Genomic DNA, 18,447 nt, shown 5'->3' with positions numbered 1-18,447 from the left:
CAGCGAGCCTGCTTCGCTGGGCGACTAGGGACACTCAGCTGAAGCCTGGTGAGGAAGATCTAGGAAAGCTGGCAGGCTTCACTTTACCAGAGTCACGGAATAGTCTTAGTCTGTGTAGACATCTCTCCCAGCGACCTTCCTCTTCGGTTCTCCTGTTCTGAAATCAACACCGGAGGCACGCCTCGATTTTCTTAGAGGAACTAGACGTGCAAAGCTTGTCCCTAAGGTAGGAGTTATGTTTCGAGGTGGAGAAATAGGGTGGACCCCCAGGTCCAAGGTCCCGCTGGTTCCCACGGCCCTAGGACGTGCCCCTCCCTGCTACCCCCTGCCCCGTCCCCCCATCCCCGCCCCGAATCCTGGGGAGCCAGGTGGCGGGTGTCATTCCGGCTTCTGTGGCCGCGTCTTCTCCTCTACCAAAGCAAGAGCCCGCCCTGCCTGGGCCACAGGAACCCGCAGGGGCGGCCAGAAAGGACCAGCACCGACGCGGATCCGGACGCGCAGTTTCTGGAAACGTGACGGTCTCCCGCCCCGCGCGGTCCGGGCCCGCGCCGCGGACCGGCCCCCGCCGCCTCGCCCCGCCCCGGCCCGCCCCCGCCGGCGGAGCCCGGCCTCCTTCACACCTGACTCGGGCCAGCCCGGGTCCCGCGCGCGCAGAGAAGGGACCACGACGCGTCCCCGCCGAGGTTGGGCCCCTGGGGTGCGGCGGGGGAGGGCGGGCAGCTCTTCAGCCCGGGGGTGGTCGGCGATTCCGGACAGACAGACGGACAGTGCGGACCCGCGGGGGGTGGGGCTGCCGGGGAGGGGCGGCGCCACGGGGAGCGAGCCGGCCTCCTGGTGCCGGAGCCCGGGCGGGGACGCCACACGCTCAGGCTCGGAGCCGAGCGCTGGCGGCGGCGTCCGGCCCGGAGCGCGGAGGGCGGCCGGGCAGGTGGGGCGCCTCCCGAGGGGCCGCGCCGGGAGCGGGGGCTGCGGGCACCGCCGCCGCGCCCCCCGCGCCCGCCCCGCACCCGGGGCGCGCGTCCGGCCGAGCGGGGGTCGGGCGCGCGGGGACCCGGCGATGCTGCCGCCGCCGCCGCCTCTGAGGGAGCGCCCGAGCCCGCCGCGGGGAGAGGTCGGTGAGTTTCGGTTTGTTGCTCCGTTCTAACCCCCCGGGGTCGCGGGCGGCGAGGGGAGCGCCAGGGGATGTCTGCGCCCTCGCAGCGGCCGTCCCCGAGCTGGGCCAGCGGGAGCCGGGAGGCGCCTACGGGGACGCGGCGGGGGGCGTCTTCTGGACCCTGGAGCGGGGGGCAGAGCCACGGGGCGCGGGGGAGGTGCCCCCGGAGTGCGCTTCTCCGAGCGCGGGCGGAGTCGGGCCGGCGGCCGGGGCGGGGAGCGGCGCGCCCGGCGGCTCCGCCGAGTCCTCGGATGCCCTCTGGAGCCCTGGTCCTGGGAGCTGGTCTCGGGCCCGCGCCGCGCGCCCCTGGGGTGCACATGCGTGTGCGCGCGCCCCGGCTGCTCCCCGACCCCGCGCCCCCCGGGGATGCGCCCCTGGGGCGCCTTTGTCGAGCGCCTTGCCCGGCACCTGAAGTTGTCCCTGCGGATCCGGCCCCTCCCGGGAGGAGAGGCGACGGGAGAGGGCCAGATGTTAGGGGTCTTTTGTGCCGACCCCGCGCCCGGAGCACTCGCTGCGGGAAGGGCAGCGGCAGGACAAAGGCGGCCGGACCCGCTGGGCGCTGCCCGGGAGGCGGCCGGCGCCCCTCCCGCCGAGGGTGGGCGTGGGGCGGGGAGCGCCGCCCAGGGTGGAGAGAGGAGAGACCCAGAGCAGTGGGACAGCGAGCTGGGGAGGCGGCGGACCCGGCGCGGGGAAGGATGCTCGCGGCCGCGGCGCTGGAGTGTCGGCCTGGGCGGGGGCGGCGCGCCCCGCGCCCCGGCGTAGCCGGGTTTACCTAGGGCGTTTTGCTCATACTCCGCGATGCCGTCCTGCGCCTTCTCTTGTTTTTCTTTCCGAGGGGTTATCGTTGCTAGTTGAGGCTGTACCCCCGGAGGATAACTTAGGGGCGGGGGAGACTGCAGAGGACTGGGGGCGGTGGTCACTGAGCCTATAAAGACAATTAGGACGCGCTTCGGCGCCTGGGCGGCCCAGCCCGCCACACCCCCGCCGCCTGCACCGGCCGGGTGCCGCGCTCCGCCGCTCTGCCCGGGAGGACGCTTGCGTTTCTTTGCTGCGCGGGTCTAACCCTTACTGCGTGTATTTCACTGCAGGCTGAACAAAGCTCGGGCTCAGCTGTGCTTCCTGCTTGTCAGCCTTTTGCCTCCCAAACGCGTGCCATTTCCACTTGATGTCATCACGCAGAAGGGGGCGAAAGGGCCTCGGGGACAGATGCAGGTAAACCCCGATAATCCGCGTAGGCGCCTGGGTGTCCCCGGGTCGTTTGGGTCAGCGGTGTCTGCAAGGGGCGGCTCTGATGGTTTCCGCGTCACACCATCCATTCCTGTCTGTGTGGAGGAGAGGGCACCGCCGAAACTCCTGGTCTAGAGAAAGAAATTGCAAATGACTTTAAACCTTCCTTTTGAAGAAGTCATTGAGGGCAGGCTGCCTTTGGAGTTGTGTGAATTCCACTGGCTTTCCTTTAGGGCAGTTTTGATGTAATCGGCAGTTGTCTGGGAATGTGGGGTTTGAATATGTCTACTTTCCTATCGGTAGAAATACATTTTGGCTTCAGTCTGTAAATGGAATATCATGTGTTGAAAAGGTATCATTGTAAGGCTGATTATAAATTTGACCAGTGCTCTGTTAGGGCATTGGTCACATGTAGTAACCTTCTTATGAAATGCTGTCTCTTCCCCCATCTCTTCATTGTAATATTTGCAACAGCAGGAGGGATGTGCCAGCAGTTAAGTTACTGGGAGGTGGGTGGGAGGGCTGTTGGGAGAGCAGAAGAGAAGGGAAAATGGAGCTTCAGCGAAGTTTCCATTTATGTAGCCATGAACCACTAGGCCCTCAGTCTGCTTTTATCTCTAGGTTGTTGGTTCTTTTCCAAAAACTGTGGCCTCTTCTTTCCTTTCCAAGCATAGTTCTGTTTTGATGGCAACCTAACCAGACCTGGGGTTATCTTGATAAGGCTCTGTGAAAGCCTCACCTTCAGATGGCTCAGGACAGCTTGGTGTGGGTATTGTGTCCTGGAGGGCAGAGTCTGGGCGTCCTCCGGGAGAAGCAGGGAAGAAGAATGGATAGGAGTGGATCAAGATTTCTTCTGTAGGTGGAAGGGGTGGCGAGGACTGGAGGCCCGTGTGCTCTCTTACACTGCAGTCCCCGCTCGACATCTGTGGCACATTCTCCCTTCACCTTGCCCCCACCCCCGCCCAAATCCCTTAAAAAAATATAATTTAAAAACTTCAAAGATCTGTCGTTGCCCTCTAGGGTAATTTTGTTTGGAAAGGTGACCTCAAAAGATGTCGGTGATGCTGGCATTTTTTTCTTCTACTCAGAGTATTCAGGTATCTCTGGGAAAAGCAGATGAGTTTCCACCCTGTCCCAGCTGAAACAGAGACCTGTGCTCTGGAAAGATCAGAGGTGTAGTGGGGCTAGGGTAGAGGTATTTTGACAAGTGATTTTGATGTCAGCAATAATGCAGGGTGTGTGCCCAAGAGGAAAAGCCACGTGATGGGATAATAAGGAGTGTAATAATGCAATAGAAACAAAGGGTGTGGCTTTTTTTTAATAGAAAAAATAAATACCTCACAACATAGAATTCCACACGGGAAAGCAGCTGCCTGTACGTGTAAGCGCCGTCCAAGAGCAGAGCGCCCGGCTCAGGGCCCGGGGCTCGCTCTCACGGTGGTTTTCAAGCGAGTCTGGTAATATTCCTGGTCAAGCCTCACACTGATGCTTAACTTGTCCTTTTCAGGGCGGGCTCCCCACTCCCAGATGTGGGCCGTGGTGCATTTTAGTTCTTAGGTTGGAGGAGCCCTAGAGGTTACGAGACTGGCTTTGGCCTGCAGAGCTGAGTTCTTCCTACAGTGCTCATTTACTTCGTTTGGGAGATGTTTATCGAGGACCTGGTGGGTGCTGGGCTCGAGCACTGTCAAGGGCCAGACTGGGGTGGGGTGTGGAGACGAAAAAGCGAACCCCCTCCAGGGAGCTTCCGGGTGACGGAGCGCTGCAGACCTGACTCGAGGCTCGGGGATGCTAGCGAGGCGGGGACAGAGCGGGGTCCTGGGCCTCTGAGGAGGCGGCTCGTGCGGCCATGCAGCCTCTGCCTGAGTGTTTCTTCACGAGGGTGCTCACTGCTTCACACGTGACTGGGCCTGTGGTCGGAAGGGGACCTTTTCTTCATAGTGTTCCAGCTCCTCTGCTGAATTCCGTGCAGATGGTTGAATTCCCCCCTTGTTGGTGGCCGTTCTGTTTTCATTCCTTGCTCTCTCAGAGCTGCATCTCAGAGACTGTTAGTTGCCAGTCTTCATTGTTGGCGCCCTTTACATTTCAAGGTGTTATTTGGGCTGCACTTGAATTTTGAAGTAAATTCTGCTTTTCTGTCTTAGAAAACGGGGTGGAGTGGGAGGGGGACCTTGGCAGGTTTCGGTCTTTTTTAAGCAGTGAGGTGTCAGCAAGATAGGTTGGGTCACGCGGCCGTGACACGTACCTTCCGGATCTCAGTGGCTGAACACGGCTCTTTCTGTCCCACGCTCCGTGTCCAGCACGGTCAGCAGCTGGGCCTGCTCTTGGCAGTCCCTCAAGGACCCAGCTTCGTGGGGTGTGATCCTGACGGGGGCCTAGATGAAAGGTCCCTGCGATGGGGCAGGGGGCCCTGAGGATCTTGCTCTGACCAGGACATGGTCTGACCCGGAAGTGACTTGATGCTGCTTCGAGGACTCCTCCTGTGACCCCATTTAAGGGTAACCTGCTGCTCCTTGCACTGAACAGGGGGAAACGGGGTCTAGGTGAGCAGCACCAACAACCTTCCACAAGTGGCCTTGTGTGTTCCTACAGGGTCTAGGCTGGTGCGTTGAGAGTTACATAAGTGTAGATTGAATGAACAAATGGTATGTCTCTTAAAGAATCTGATCCTACCCAGACCTGTTTTTACTAATATGTTGATGTTCTATTTGCTACTAGGATTGCACATTGGTCATCAAATACCAAAGTGACAACTGTTTTCTCTTTTTGCCCGTTTTGAGTCGTGGTTTATTCTGAAGTGATGAGCCAGGAGGTGTTCCCAAGGCTGGTTCTGGGAGGTTTCTGTGCTGAGCGTTATGTAACAGAGAGGTGTAGCTCCCAGACTCCCTCTCCATCGCCATCTGCCTCTTGTCTAAGCCTTCCTGAGCTTGTTTGGAGCAGCTGAGGGTCAAAAAAGAGCAAGAGTGGGCCTGAATGAATCATCGGTTAGAATGTTTAGGGTTTGACATGTCCCTTTGGCATAAGTATGGAACTGAGTGAGATAGTGCTGCTTCTGGTCACTAATCAGGTGGTTGAGGTTGTCTTTATAGAAGGCTCTCTGTAGATGTGCTGCTGTCTGTGAGTTGCAAAGAGTCGGACGTGACTGAACAAAAGCGACTCTGCAGACAAGTGGTATGGTAAACTGGTCGCTGGCCCCGAGTCACAGTGACCTCGGACCTCGGTGTTGACTGAAAGTCCAGAGGCTGCTCTCCAGTCCAGCTCCCTTGAGGGAGTGCACCCACCGGGGCTCAGAAGTGGAGATGGGCAGGTGAGAAACCCGTGGGGGATCGGTGCAGATTCACCCGAGACCCCCAGGACCCAGCTAAGGGCGAGGCGCAGAGTGAGCCGCGGGGAATGAAGCCCTGGGGTCCCGTCTGGAAGGGTCTCTGGGAAGCTCTGAAATACATGTCTCGATCGTGTTTGGCCTCTGAGTTCCTACTGTTTCACCTTCACCGTGAAGTCGGCCATCCAGGTCGAAGACGCTGGTGGAGGGCACGTGACTGCTGGCACGGCGGGCCTCTGTGTCGTGGAAGCTGGAAGGGAGGAGGTGCTGGGGTTCCAGACCCTTCTTCAGGGCTTTGGGAGCTGCACCGTGTATTCCAGGATGAAATAAGGACTTGTTACATGGTTTAGGGTTTTCTTTTGCCAGTTGACTTACTGCCATTTTTAAGGACAGAGTCCTCCTCTGTAGATGGGACTTGCATTTCCTTTGGGTAGTTATTGAGGCCTGGGATTTCCTGGTGGAGCCCTGGTGTGTCTGCTGTGGTCTTGGAGCACATTCTTTGTGGAGTTTTGTGTGTGTGTGTGTGTGTGTGTATGTGTGTGTTGGGGGGGGCAGTGCTGGGGGATGTCTGTGGTCTGCTGGGAGTGCAGGGGTGGGTGGAAAGGATGCCTTATTTTCCACTTGACTTATAAATCCCTGCATGGCTTAAGCTCATTGCAACATCCTGCGTGGTAAAGGTTATTCTAACATCACATGGGCTTCCTGGGGGAGCAGGCTTCAGGCAAGGGATGGGATGATCAGATGCAGATGGGCTGCTGATGGGAGCGAAGTCGTGATGAAATGAAATCTGTGGACACTGTGTTCTGTGCTTGCCTTGTCTCTTTCTGTGCCCCCATCCCCATCTTATTCCCACCTACCAAAGGAAATGTCACTTTTCTGCCTCACTTTCATTAGTAAATCCAGATAACCACACATCATGTACTCCTCACTGAGGATCTGTAAGAACTGATGAGCTTTTGGTAAAAGCTTTGAGAGATACTGTGGAAACATATGCCGTGCAAATGGGGACCGTGGTTACTGACACTGGTGTTCTGCTTTTTAATAGATGCACTGGGCATCTTTAGTGACAATTCCCACATCTTCCTTGATTTCTCCCTCCCAGCTGAGAACTCTCACGCCTGGCTTTCCCACCCCCAACTTCCTGTCCAACTTTGACTTTTGCTGTGCCTGGCTTGAAAGTACCACATTAGCTGGAGTGGTTAGCCTACTAGTCCCCCCAAATGCTTTCCATAGCCTATTTCTTAATTCTGGAATATTCTGTGGCCTGCAGTGTCCTCTCCCACATGATACCCCATCATTAAAGGTGACTCAGCTCTTAACTCTCCTAAAAAGTTTAACTCCATCATTTTGGTTCATAGTGATCCTTGACTTCTACAGTGTCCTTTGGCAAAATTGCCTCTCACTTCACTCAGTATTCACTCATTCATTCTACCAAGGGCACTTGTCACAATTGCCCTGTATTATCACCTGAGATTGCAGTGTCTTTTTCTTTCTGTTTAGTTGCAGAGAGCAGAGACCCACTCAAGCTCGTGCACATAACGGGAGAAGTGTTGAAAAGACTTCCCAGGATGTCGTTTGTCATCCGACCACATATCACAAGTCATTGCTCAGCTGGGGGAGAGGGTTAGGGGTACAGTTCTTCCCAAGGGGTCTGTGGGCTGGCAGGTATAGAGACTGAGACAGCAGAATCTCAGTTCTCTTATAATTTCCTTGAAGATGAAGACTAGATGAAGTTTGACCCTATTTTGTATTGCCCACCATGTTTGCAGAAAGTAAGGGCTCAATAAATATTAAATCATTGATAGCAGAGAAATGACTTTGACTTATTGGGATAAAGGAATTATAGATGCTTTTGGCCTGTAGAATGAAAGGAAGTTAAGAAGAGAGAAACTAATTTTTAAGAGCTTCCCCAGCTTACATTAATAATGAGTAAGTGTTGAATTGGATTAGAGCTGCCAGCCTGCAGTGTGTGCATCCCAGTGGTCGGGAGGCGAACATGCGCACAGAGAGTCATCATTCTAACAAAATGAATTGTCATTGGTGGCCTGTTTTTGACGTGAGTTGGCCTGTTTCTTCCAAAACAACAGTAAAACAAACCAAAAAACCCTCTTCTTGTTGACGTACAGTCATAAGCATTAGAACTCGACACCCTCGCAGGCCGGCCCACAGTCTCAACGAGACTGGGTTTGAGTTTGATATGAGTGGGTGGCCCTTGCCCACAGCTGGCTACTCACCTGCCTCCTAGCTCACTTGTGGCTGTAAGTGCCTTTGGGAGAGACATCTAGCTTCCCTCACCTCTTTAGATTTTGGAATACTCATTCACATGATAGGAATGCTTGATCATTATGGATTATGTTATTCTGAAAGAGGAAATGTGTTCAGCTGCTTGGAGAAAATGGCCAAGAATACATTAACATAGTGTTCTCCGTTTGACGGGTAATGAATGGAATGGAGATAAATGTCTCAAAACCAAAGTGCTTAGTGTGATATTATTCTGCAGTTGTGTTGCTCTGTAGGTTTGCAGATTGCTTCCTTTGAGGTGAAATGAGATTGGAAGTGGTTGGCGATCATGAGGATAGATCTCTGTACTTTGTTTAGAGAATTTGCCCCTTTGTTGTGTGAGCCATGAGGATAACCATCATTTTAAGTGAGTAGCAGCTGATTCAGCCGTGCATTAGGGAGCCCTCGGTGACTGGGATGAGTGCCTGTCCATCTCCTCCTGCTCCATCACACTTCCCCTTTAGAAGCTCCATCTAGTCACCTATGGTGGTGGGTAAAGTAGCCTTGGAAACACTGAGCATCAGTAACTGAAACCTTATGTTAGGCATGGTTGTGTTTTAAATTTATCCAAATACTGAGTGTCTGCTGCTTGCCAGGCACAGTGCTGCTCTTCTAACTCAGATCCTTGCCTCGCCTTAGCTGCATGTGTGAGCTTAACTCATAACTGATCTGCTTTTCTGCCTTTTTTTCCCTTGCAATGGCAAAACTGAAAGTGGAGAGAATAAAAGAAATGTATCTGGTACTCTCCTCTGTCAGTTCTTGGCCTGTTATTTTATATATATATGTATATATATACATACATATACACCCACCTTCAGTTCAGTTCAGTTGCTTAGTCGTGTCCGACTCTTTGCCACCCCATGAATTGCAGCACACCAGGCCTCCCTGTCCATCGCCAACTCCCGGAGTTCACTCAGACTCACGTCCATTGAGTCAGTGACGCCATCCAGCCATCTCATCCTCTGTCATCCCCTTCTCCTCCTGCCCCCAATCCCTCCCAGCATGAGAGTCTTTTCCAATGAGTCAGATCTTCTCATGAGGTGGCCAAGGTATTGGAGTTTCAGCTTTAGCATCATTCCTTCCAAAGAACATCCAGGACTGGTCTCCTTTAGAATGGACTGGTTAGATCTCCCTGCAGTCCAAGGGACTCTCAGGAGTCTTCTCCAACACCACAGTTCAAAAGTATCAATCTTCGGCGCTCAGCCTTCTTCACAGTCCAACTCTCACATCCATACATGACCACTGGCAAAACCATAGCCTTGACTAGACGGACCTTTGTTGGCAAAGTAATCTCTCTGCTTTTTAATATGCTATCTGGGTTGGTTATAACTTTCCTTCCAAGGAGTAAGCGTCTTTTAATTTCATGGCTGCAGTCACCATCTGCAGTGCTTTTGGAGCCCCCTAAAATAAAGTCAGCCACTGTTTCCACTGTTTCCCCATCTATTTCCCATGAAGTGATGGGACCGGATGCCACGATCTTGGTTTTCTGAATGTTGAGCTTTAAGCCAACTTTTTCACTCTCCACTTTCACTTTCATCAAGAGGCTTTTTAGTTCCTCTTCACTTTCTGCCATAATGGTGGTGTCATCTGCATATCTGAGGTGATTGATATTTCTCCCAGCAATCTTGATTCCAGCTTGTGCTTCTTCCAGCCCAGCGTTTCTCATGATGTACTCTGCATGGAAGTTAAATAAGTAGAGTGACAATATACAACCCTGACGTGCTCCTTTCCCTGTTTGGAGCCAGTCTGTTGTTCCCTGTCCAGCTCTGACTGCTGCTTCCTGACCTGCATATGGGTTTCTCAATGGCCACCTTACTTGAACTTAATTCAGTTGCAGTGTTGAAAACATGGAGCTTTTGAAGCAAAATAGTTTGGGTTCAAATATGAACTCTGCCTGATGACCTTGAGCCATGGTCTCTTCACCTGGAAAACAGAGGTCAGTCAACCTCACTGAGTCACCGTGAGTACACGAGGCCATTCCTGTAAAGTGCTCAGCATGTCGTCCTGCACGTCAGAGCACTGCAGTGTGGCAGCTATTGTTACTGTTGCTGCTGCTAAGTCACTCCAGTCGTGTCCGACTCTGTGCGACCCCATAGACGGCAGCCCACCAGGCTCCCCCGTCCCTGGGATTCTCCAGGCAAGAACACTGGAGTGGGTTGCCATTTCCTTCTCCAATGCAGGAAAGTGAAAAGTGAAAGTGAAGTCGCTCAGTCATGTCCAACTCTTAGCGACCCCATGGACTACAGCCCACCAGGCTTCTCCGTCCTCGGGATTTTCCAGGCAAGAGTACTGGAGTGGGGTGCCACTGCCTTCTCCGAGCTACTGTTAAGGTCTGTTCTATTCAGTATTTACCATCCCCCAGTCTTGGTGCTGGATTCCAGAAATCTTGGGATGAATAGTTATGGTATAAACTCAAGGATCTCTGGAGCTAGCCAGGGAAGCACCCCCATCCCTATAGCTACGGCACTTAGGTGAGGATTTCTTGAGTACGTCGTGTTATTGGAGTCTGTCATTGGATAGTCTTTGTAAAGCTTTCTTAAATGGTGTGGTGTTTAAAATGACTTTCTCAGGAGGATGCTGAGGAGGCCGCGAGGATCTGAGGTAGCCCACGGGCTTTCCTTACAGGGCACCAGCTAAACGCCTTTCCCCGCTGGCCTCACTCAGGCAGGGGAAGGGCCTCCTGTAACATCCGCACCTGCCTTTGCTGGGGTGTGCTTCCTTAGGGGTAGGGAGACCCACCGACTCGGTTGTCCAGGACGAAGAGGGTACTTGGGTGGAAGGACTTATACTTTAAAAACCAGAATAGTCCCAGGGAACCTGGCACCAGTTGGTCACCCTACTTCTGGGTCCTGTCCTTGCTCCGTGGTTGTCGTTTGCATCCTGAAGCAGGCTTTGTAGGTCTTTCACGTCGTTAGAGACACGGCCGTCGGAAGGGAGTGGGCAGGAGAGAACCGGACGGGGGAAGGATGGAGAAAGCCGCCTGGCTGGCCAGCCTCTTTATCCAGGCATCTGCTCTTTGGATGGAATCTCATTAGCATTAGTATTACTTTAAAGAAGAGAGCGCTTTAATAAAGCCACGAAAGCTGGACAGTGTAAAGTTAGTGGAATCTTTAAAAATTTCCCCCTGGACAGTGGTGTTTGCTGTGCCCGGTAGGGCTGTTGCCCAGAGCTTGGTACATAGTCGACGTTCAATAAATATTTGTTGAAGGAATGCTGCAATCAATGTAATCTTCAGAAACAGCTTTGAGAGCTGGGTTCCAGTTCAGGCTGGATTTGAGGCTGGGCCCTAACTTGAAAATGTGCAAGCCTAGATCCGCTCTGGCTTCCTTAACGCGCTGATATCCCGAGTGCATTTGTTATATCTAGGAGCGTAGGTGCTTCTCGATTTGTCTCTTTTTCTTCTTGGTGGAAACACCGGACACCGGCAGGTGAGCTGCCTTGTCTTCTGTTGCAGCGGGATGCTTCTGGAACGTGCCCGTGTGTAAATGTGGTGGTGGGGTGGGCTGTGATGGGGGCATTTGTGTTCACAGTGCTTTCCTCCCAGAGGAAAATCCCAGAGATTGGGAGGGATTTCCTGCTGAGTCTGTTAATTCCAAGCGGGGGTTGGGAAGGGGACCAGACCTGGCCCCGTGATCCTGGGTGGCAGTGTCCAGGGCTGGGCTTCCGTTGGCCAGTGTTCGTCTTTCGGAATCTTCATTACTAATTTGGAGGGTTGGTTGGTGGCAACCAGATCAGGCTCTTAGATAAGCCGTAGATTTTTCTAGTCTTTAGCTGCGGCTTCAAGTGGTAATCCTTTGTTTTCTGTTTCTTCTTGAGAAGTGTTAACTGTTTATCTGGGGATGTTAGGACCTGCAACAAACTGCCAGAAACAGTAATTAGTCTGCTGGTTGCCAGTTCTGTAAATCTCAAGCACAGAACACCCAAGGGCAGTTGTCAGACGTTTACATCACCTTCCCATCAGACTCCCGTTTCATCATTGTGTACACTGAGAACTCATATTCCCTCATGTGCCTGATAAGACAGATTTCTTCATGGTTTCTTACTTCACCTAAGAAGAAGGTAAGCAGTTTATCTATGGAAGAGGAATCTTTAGGGAAACAGAACTCATTTACTAAAATTGTGTTTATTTCTACACACAAAATGCTAAATATTAGTTCAGACAGTTAGTGTTTCTTTGCAGAATCTATAGTTTATTTTTTTTCCCAACAGTGGATTCAGAGCTCTCAAAAATTAATTGTTCATACACCTTAAGTTTATATCAGAATAATAAGTAAAGTCTTTGAGAATTGCATCTCAGGCCAGTCATACTTACCTACAAGAGGTTCATTGACGTACAAGGAAAAATGTCTTTACTAAGAAGTTAAAAAGAACACTTTGGATTTGACTCCAGACTGATTATACCTTGTTTGTGAAATCTGTCCGTGCAGATGCCAAGCCCTGTCTTTAATGTACTCCTTAGAATAGCATCCTCTCGGGGTCAAGTCCAGTCTGCAGTGGAAATTGAAGAAGATGCTGTCCAGACAATTTAGAATTCCTTGTAAATTAGGAGGGCAGTGATAATCAATTTTGAAGTCTAGGCGTGATTTAGCCTCGGTCTTCTGGTTGATTCAGCTTTTGTTTTATTCCTTGTTCTTGACTGACTCGGAGAAGGCAGTGGCACCCTACTCCAGTACTCTTGCCTGGAGAATCCCATGGACGGGGGAGCCTGGAGGGCTGCAGTCCGTGGGGTCATACAGAGTTGGACACGACTAAAGTGACTTAGCAGCTTGACTGACTGCAGAAGGCGTCGCCATGCACGTCGGTTTCCACGTTTCGTGAACGTGGTCAGCATCAACTTCGCCAGGACCCTAGGTGCCTCCCCTCACCGTAGGAGGACGCGGTTCTGCACGGGCTGACTTGCCTCCGGGTTCTGCAGTCTGCTTCCTTCCCATTTTAACTTCTCTTTAGAGATTCTGACTTGAAAAGAAGCAGGTATCTTCCTTTTATGAGGCTTTTTAGTGCTAGGTGACTAGTGTCGTTCAGTGTAACCTATGGTACAGTTAGATACACTTTGTTTTCCCAAAGCTGGTCACGGAGAAAAATAAGAGACAACAGTTTGAGGGAGGAAGAATGTGAGTGAAAAGAACAATGAGGTAAATAATTGTGTTGGACTGTGGTAGTCTTAAAATTTTAATTTTAGCTTTAAAAATAAGAGCCACGGTTGTTCACATGGTGGGATTGGTTTGTGATTAATAGCATCTTGCCCAAGAAAATTGAAGTTGCTGTTAATAATCTACAAAACAACATGACAGCCCATCAGGTGCTTTTCTTCCCAAGCTTGGGTGGCTTCTACAGTGCGTTTTACGACAATTGAAAGACAGTTTTGGGGGGTGGAGGAGATGGCTATGGTACACATGTTTATTATCTGTTTCGGGTGAAGTGCTAAGAGCTTTAAGCATATTATTTGGGAGGGAAGTTTCCTAAGATTCTGGAAACTTCTGTAACTTCTTCAAGGTCACACAGTGAATTTACGCCAGAGCCGGGGTATAAACCCAGGAGGACTCTTCTGGGGAGCTGGGAGCGACTCTCGATGCTGGGATTCAAGACGGGAAGAAGCAACACTTTCCTGTTTTAACCCAACGGGCTCAGTGCAGTGTAATTTAGGAGGAGATCTGCCTTCTGCCCTGTCCTGTCCTTGGGAACAAGGATGGACGCGTTTGGTCAGCCATCTGCCTGAGTCAGTTGCATGTTGGCTTGGCGGCAGCGTGGTTTGGAGGACTCCCCGACAGGTCTTGTTGGGAAATTTGCAGTGAGGTTTCTGGCTATTACCTGACTTTGCCCTGTGCTAACAAGTTCCTATGGAGTCTGACGGTGGGAAGTGTTTCTCTAGAGACCACTTGACTGACAGCCCGTGTGTATGGCTGGGAACTTGAGACTTTCATGAATACATTGCTAAAAAGCATGGAACAAAAGGCAGTTTTTGGTCACCTTCCTCTCCTAGTTCTTATTTTCCCCCAAACAAAAAGGGAATAAATCATATCCGTTCGTATTGGCATCCCTTTGTTTTTTCGGTTCCCTTTTTCCTGGAACCACTTTTTTTGTCCACCCCTCCCTGCCAATAAAAACACAGCTTTCTGATGGAAAACCATGAGTATATGCTTCCTTCAAGACATCTTTCCTGTTCCATTTGTCCTATGGATTCTCCTCCAACTCTCTCAAGCAAAATTAAATTTTCCTTCCATTTTCCCCTAAATCCCACTTATCCCCATATCTGATAATTCTATATATGCTTGACTCACCCGCTCCACTGTGAATTCTTTGACTGTAGGACTTTGTCTTGTTTAAGAGCTTGGGTGAGTGAATGGAGGAACCAACAAGCAGCAGATGAACAGACTATCGATATGTGGATTTGCTGGGATTGGTGAGAGTGTGTGGTAGTGGGAAATGGTGGGAGATCCAAGCACTGATGTGCATGCAGTTCTGACAACTGGCTTGATGCTTACCAAAACAGCATTATTGCCGTTTGGGGCTGGTTCACTCTGTTGTGGGGAGACCGTCCTGTGCCCTGGGGGACGCATCCCTGGACTCTGCCCACTAGGTGCCTGTTACCCAGTTATAGCAACCACGGATGTCTCCAGACGTTTTTGCGTGCCCCTTGAGAGTCAGAATCGCCCCAGTTGACACCCGAGGTCCTGGGTTACTTTCTGCATGGAGGCGGGGCCCCGTGACTGGTTCTCACCAAGAGGGTGTATGTGGGAATGAGAGGTGTCGAGAGGCGGGGTGTTCCTGCCCCTCGACTCTCTTCCTGGCCTGCTGGCCAGCTGCAGGGGGCCGGGGAGAACCGGGAAGCCCTGGGGTACGGGGGAGTCACAGAGGGAAGGAGCCTGGGTCCTGAATGACCATGTGGAGCAGAGCCTCGTGTGCCAGGCTGCGCTGGGCTGCAGTGTGAAGACGTTGAACCACACGGCATTAGCCAGGGAGGCCTGGGGCATGTGTTTCGGCAGTCAGTCTACCTTCCCAGGGGAACTTCCCCGGCGGCTCAAGGGTAGAACAGTCGGCCTGCGATGCGGGAGCCATGGGTTCAGTCCCTGGGTCGGGAAGATCCCGGAGAAGGAAATGGCCAACCACTCCAGTATCCTCACTGGGAAAGCCCATGGCTAGAGGAGCCTGGTGGGCTGCAGTGTGTGGGGTGGAAAGAGTCGGACAGGCTTAGCCACTAAACAGCCGTACCCACTGCCTCCCTAACCTTCCCTGACGCTTGGGATTGTGTGGGGCAGCCGTGCCAGTATTCCAGGTAGTGAGTAAAAGCAGACACTCTAACCGTGGACAATGAGAGTTTGTTTGTTTATTTGTTCTTGTGAAGGTAACATCAGTCTTACTGCTAAAATTCTTTTGCTTTCTAAAATTTATCAGAAAACAAGAGGGTGATAAACGTGGATTTATTACTCTACCAGTCTAATAATTCTGACCTGTGAATAACAAGCAGCCCTGAGCTATAAATATTTTCAGTAAAAAGTAATAAAACATCAGATGTCCCAGCAGTTCTCATTTCCCCAGGTAGGAATATGTGTCTGCAACACAAGTTCAAGTTCAAATATTTGTGGCAATTTATGTTTACTACATCTTCCTATTTGGGGGGGAAATGACAGATGTTGATACCCCGTAGTCACAGCTGTTCCCCACCGTTAGTAAGTAAATCTCTATATGGTGTGATGGACTTTGAAAATGGACTCACATATGCTTCTGCGCTGCTGAATCTGGTGGAGTAGTGTTCTTTAAAAAGCTGAACCCAAAGGCTCGCTTATCAGACCAGAGTCGGCGCCCCGTACCAGATTTCCTCTGAAGCCGCTGATTGGCTCGCTTATCAGACCAGAGTCAGCGCCTCGTACTAGATTTCCTCTGAAGCTGCTGATTGGCTCGCTTATCAGACCAGAGTCAGCGCCTCGTACTAGATTTCCTCTGAAGCCGCTGATTGTATTTGTGGTGTGTCTACGTGGAGCTGCTGTCCGGAATGCGTAAGTCAGACGGTTTCCTTTGGCACCCGTCTGGATGACAACAGCGGGCTTGTTTGCAGGACACAACGGCAGATTGTGGGTGAGCCCTTCGTTGGCTGAAGCCTTTGTTTGGAGTCAGTGGTCTCCGAGCCTGCCCTGTTCGCAGTGTTCGGTCCACTGTACAAAGAGCCACCCCGGTGAAGGTCACCTGTCCTGTCAAGCAAACACTCCCACTCAGCAGACAGAGCAGATTTGGCTTGATGACTTTAAGATGGTAAAGTCTCTCTTTTTTCTAGAAAAATCTTAAGAACCAAATATTTTTGATTCTTCTGTTTTTCATCCCTTATATATAAAACATTTTCACAATAATAAGACTAAGAGTAGCTAATACAGTGTTTTGGTCATCTGACGCCAATAGACGACTCATTGGAAAAGTCGCTGATGCTGGGAAAGATTGAGGGCAGGAGAAGAGGGCCCAGAGGATGAGAGGCAGTGAACATGAACTTGGGCAAACTCCCGGAGATGCTGAAGGACAGGGAGGCCTGGCGTGCTGCAGTCCATGTGGTTGCAAAGAGTTGGACACGACTGGGCGACTGAACCACAAGCTGATACAGCTGGCACTAATTCTGTGCTGGGCTCCTAAGTGTTTTGCATACAGTATGGGCATCATTATTACAGTAGTCTTAAGGGGAAGCTACTATTAATATCTCTAATTTAATTTCTCCATTTTCAAGAAATTGGGGCGCAGAAAGGCTAAGTGATTTACCCAGGGTCACGAGAGGAGTCAGCGCCAGAGCTGGGATTAGAACCCCGCCATCAGTGGCTCCAGGGTTTATGCTGTAAGCCACTGCGGCGTGCTGCTGCAGACTTTCCATTCTGTTAAGATGACTCACTTTCTCTGAGATGTCCTGTATTTTTATGACTTCAACTAACATCTGTATATGATAATTAAAAAGAGTTATTGATGTTATTGCATTATTTTTTGCATGGGTTGAGCATCATCTCTTTGCTAAGCTGTCAGCTGATGGTCTTGTGTCTCCATAGCTCTTGGCACAAATACTTCCTGGTAAGAAAGTGCTAATTTAGTGCATTGTTGATTATTTTCATATAGGAGATGGGGCTTCCCTGATGGCTCCGACAGTGAAGAACCCACCTGCCAATGCAGGAGACATAAGAGACACAGGTTCGATTCCTGGGTTGGGAAGATCCCAGAGAAGGACATGGCAGCCCACTTCAGTATTCCTGCCTGGAGAATCCCATGGACAGAGGAGCCTGATGGGCTGCAGTCCCTAAGGTCACAAAGAGTCGGACGCGACTGAGTGACTAACACACACGTATAGGAGGTTTCCCTAAGGTCACAAAGAGTCGGACGCGACTGAGTGACTAACACACACGTATAGGAGGTTTCCCTAAGGTCGCAAAGAGTCGGACGCGACTGAGTGACTAACACACACGTATAGGAGGTTGCCTCTGTAGGAGGAAGAGCAGTGTGTACGCACGGGGCTCAAATGCCAGGTGATAACTGGATGAAGTGGCCTTGGAATTCAGAGGGGGCAGATGGCTTCCTGCTAGAGAATGGCTTCCTGGAAGAAGTGGCATTTAACCGTCCCTGGAAAGGTGGGTAGTCGTCTGGACAGGCGGGCAGGTGCAGTGCTGTTTCTGCAGGAACAAGGTGTGAGGGAGGGTGGATCTTCTCTTCTGGACAACAAAAGATGCTTTCTGACTGAAGTATGGAGTAAGCAGGACTTGTAGGGGGGAGGATGAGAGTGGTTGGTGGAGAGCGGCTTTGGAATTTATTTGGCAGGAAGCCACTGATGACGTGGGGGCCGGGGAGGACGAGGTGTGGAGTTGTGCTCTCAGAAGCTTAATCTGGCTGCAATGAGTGTGGATTGGTGGGAGGACGAAGGTGGGGAGGCCAGTGGGGGCCAGAGCACAGGCGGGGAGATGGACTCCAGGAGAGGGGCCGCGGGAGTGGGGGCTGCGCATGAGCACGGGAGGCGTTCCAGAGCCAGAACCAGTGGGATTTCAAAGACCGATTGAATGAGGGGTGAGAGGGAAACAGGTTCTCAAGTCTGAGGTCCTGGGTGAAGAAGGGTGGTAACAAATGTCAAACTGCAGGGGAAGCACCGACGTGGGACACATCAGGAGTCCACTTTGGAAATTTAGCAGCGAGGTCAGACCCGCCACTTGGAGGGTAACCCACATCCGCGTGGTCATCATGAGTCTGAGGCTGAACCGTGTCGCCAGTGGGAGAGAGACCCTCTCGAGGGCTGGCTGCGAGAGGACAGAGGTCAAAAGAGTGGTGGGAACAAGGGAAACGTTTCCTGAGCAGAGGGCGCTTGAATGTGTTGAAAACGGAAGTGGTTTGTGACTCCATGTTGGCGCTTCCCTGGTGGCTCGGTGGTAAAGCATCCGCCTGCAGTGCAGGACTTCAGGTCGTCACACAGCTTGGTTTCTGTGTGTTACTCCCAGACTGGTTACGATCTCCTCTAGAT

General features: G+C 51.7%; 1 protein-coding gene across 5 annotated transcripts in view; it reads left to right on the top strand.

The window, feature by feature from the left end:
- Nucleotides 1–18,447, top strand: part of RNF152 (ring finger protein 152) — a 92,976-nt gene that overhangs the window by 13,010 nt on the left and 61,519 nt on the right. The window contains exon 1 of one of the 5 annotated variants that reach the window (XM_070361585.1): nt 603–683. The exons of 1 other annotated variant lie outside the window; for it this stretch is intronic. The gene's annotated coding sequence lies outside the window, so the exon portion shown is untranslated. Of the gene's footprint in view, nt 1–602; nt 684–780; nt 1,116–2,062; nt 2,366–18,447 lie in introns of those variants that run through there. 3 more of the 5 variants (XM_070361584.1, XM_070361583.1, XM_070361586.1) reach the window with 3 other exon arrangements.

This window comes from Bos mutus, chromosome 24 (genome assembly GCF_027580195.1).
Source record: "Bos mutus isolate GX-2022 chromosome 24, NWIPB_WYAK_1.1, whole genome shotgun sequence".
NCBI classification, from domain to species: Eukaryota; Metazoa; Chordata; class Mammalia; order Artiodactyla; family Bovidae; genus Bos; species Bos mutus.
This window is presented reverse-complemented; position numbering and strand designations above follow the sequence as displayed.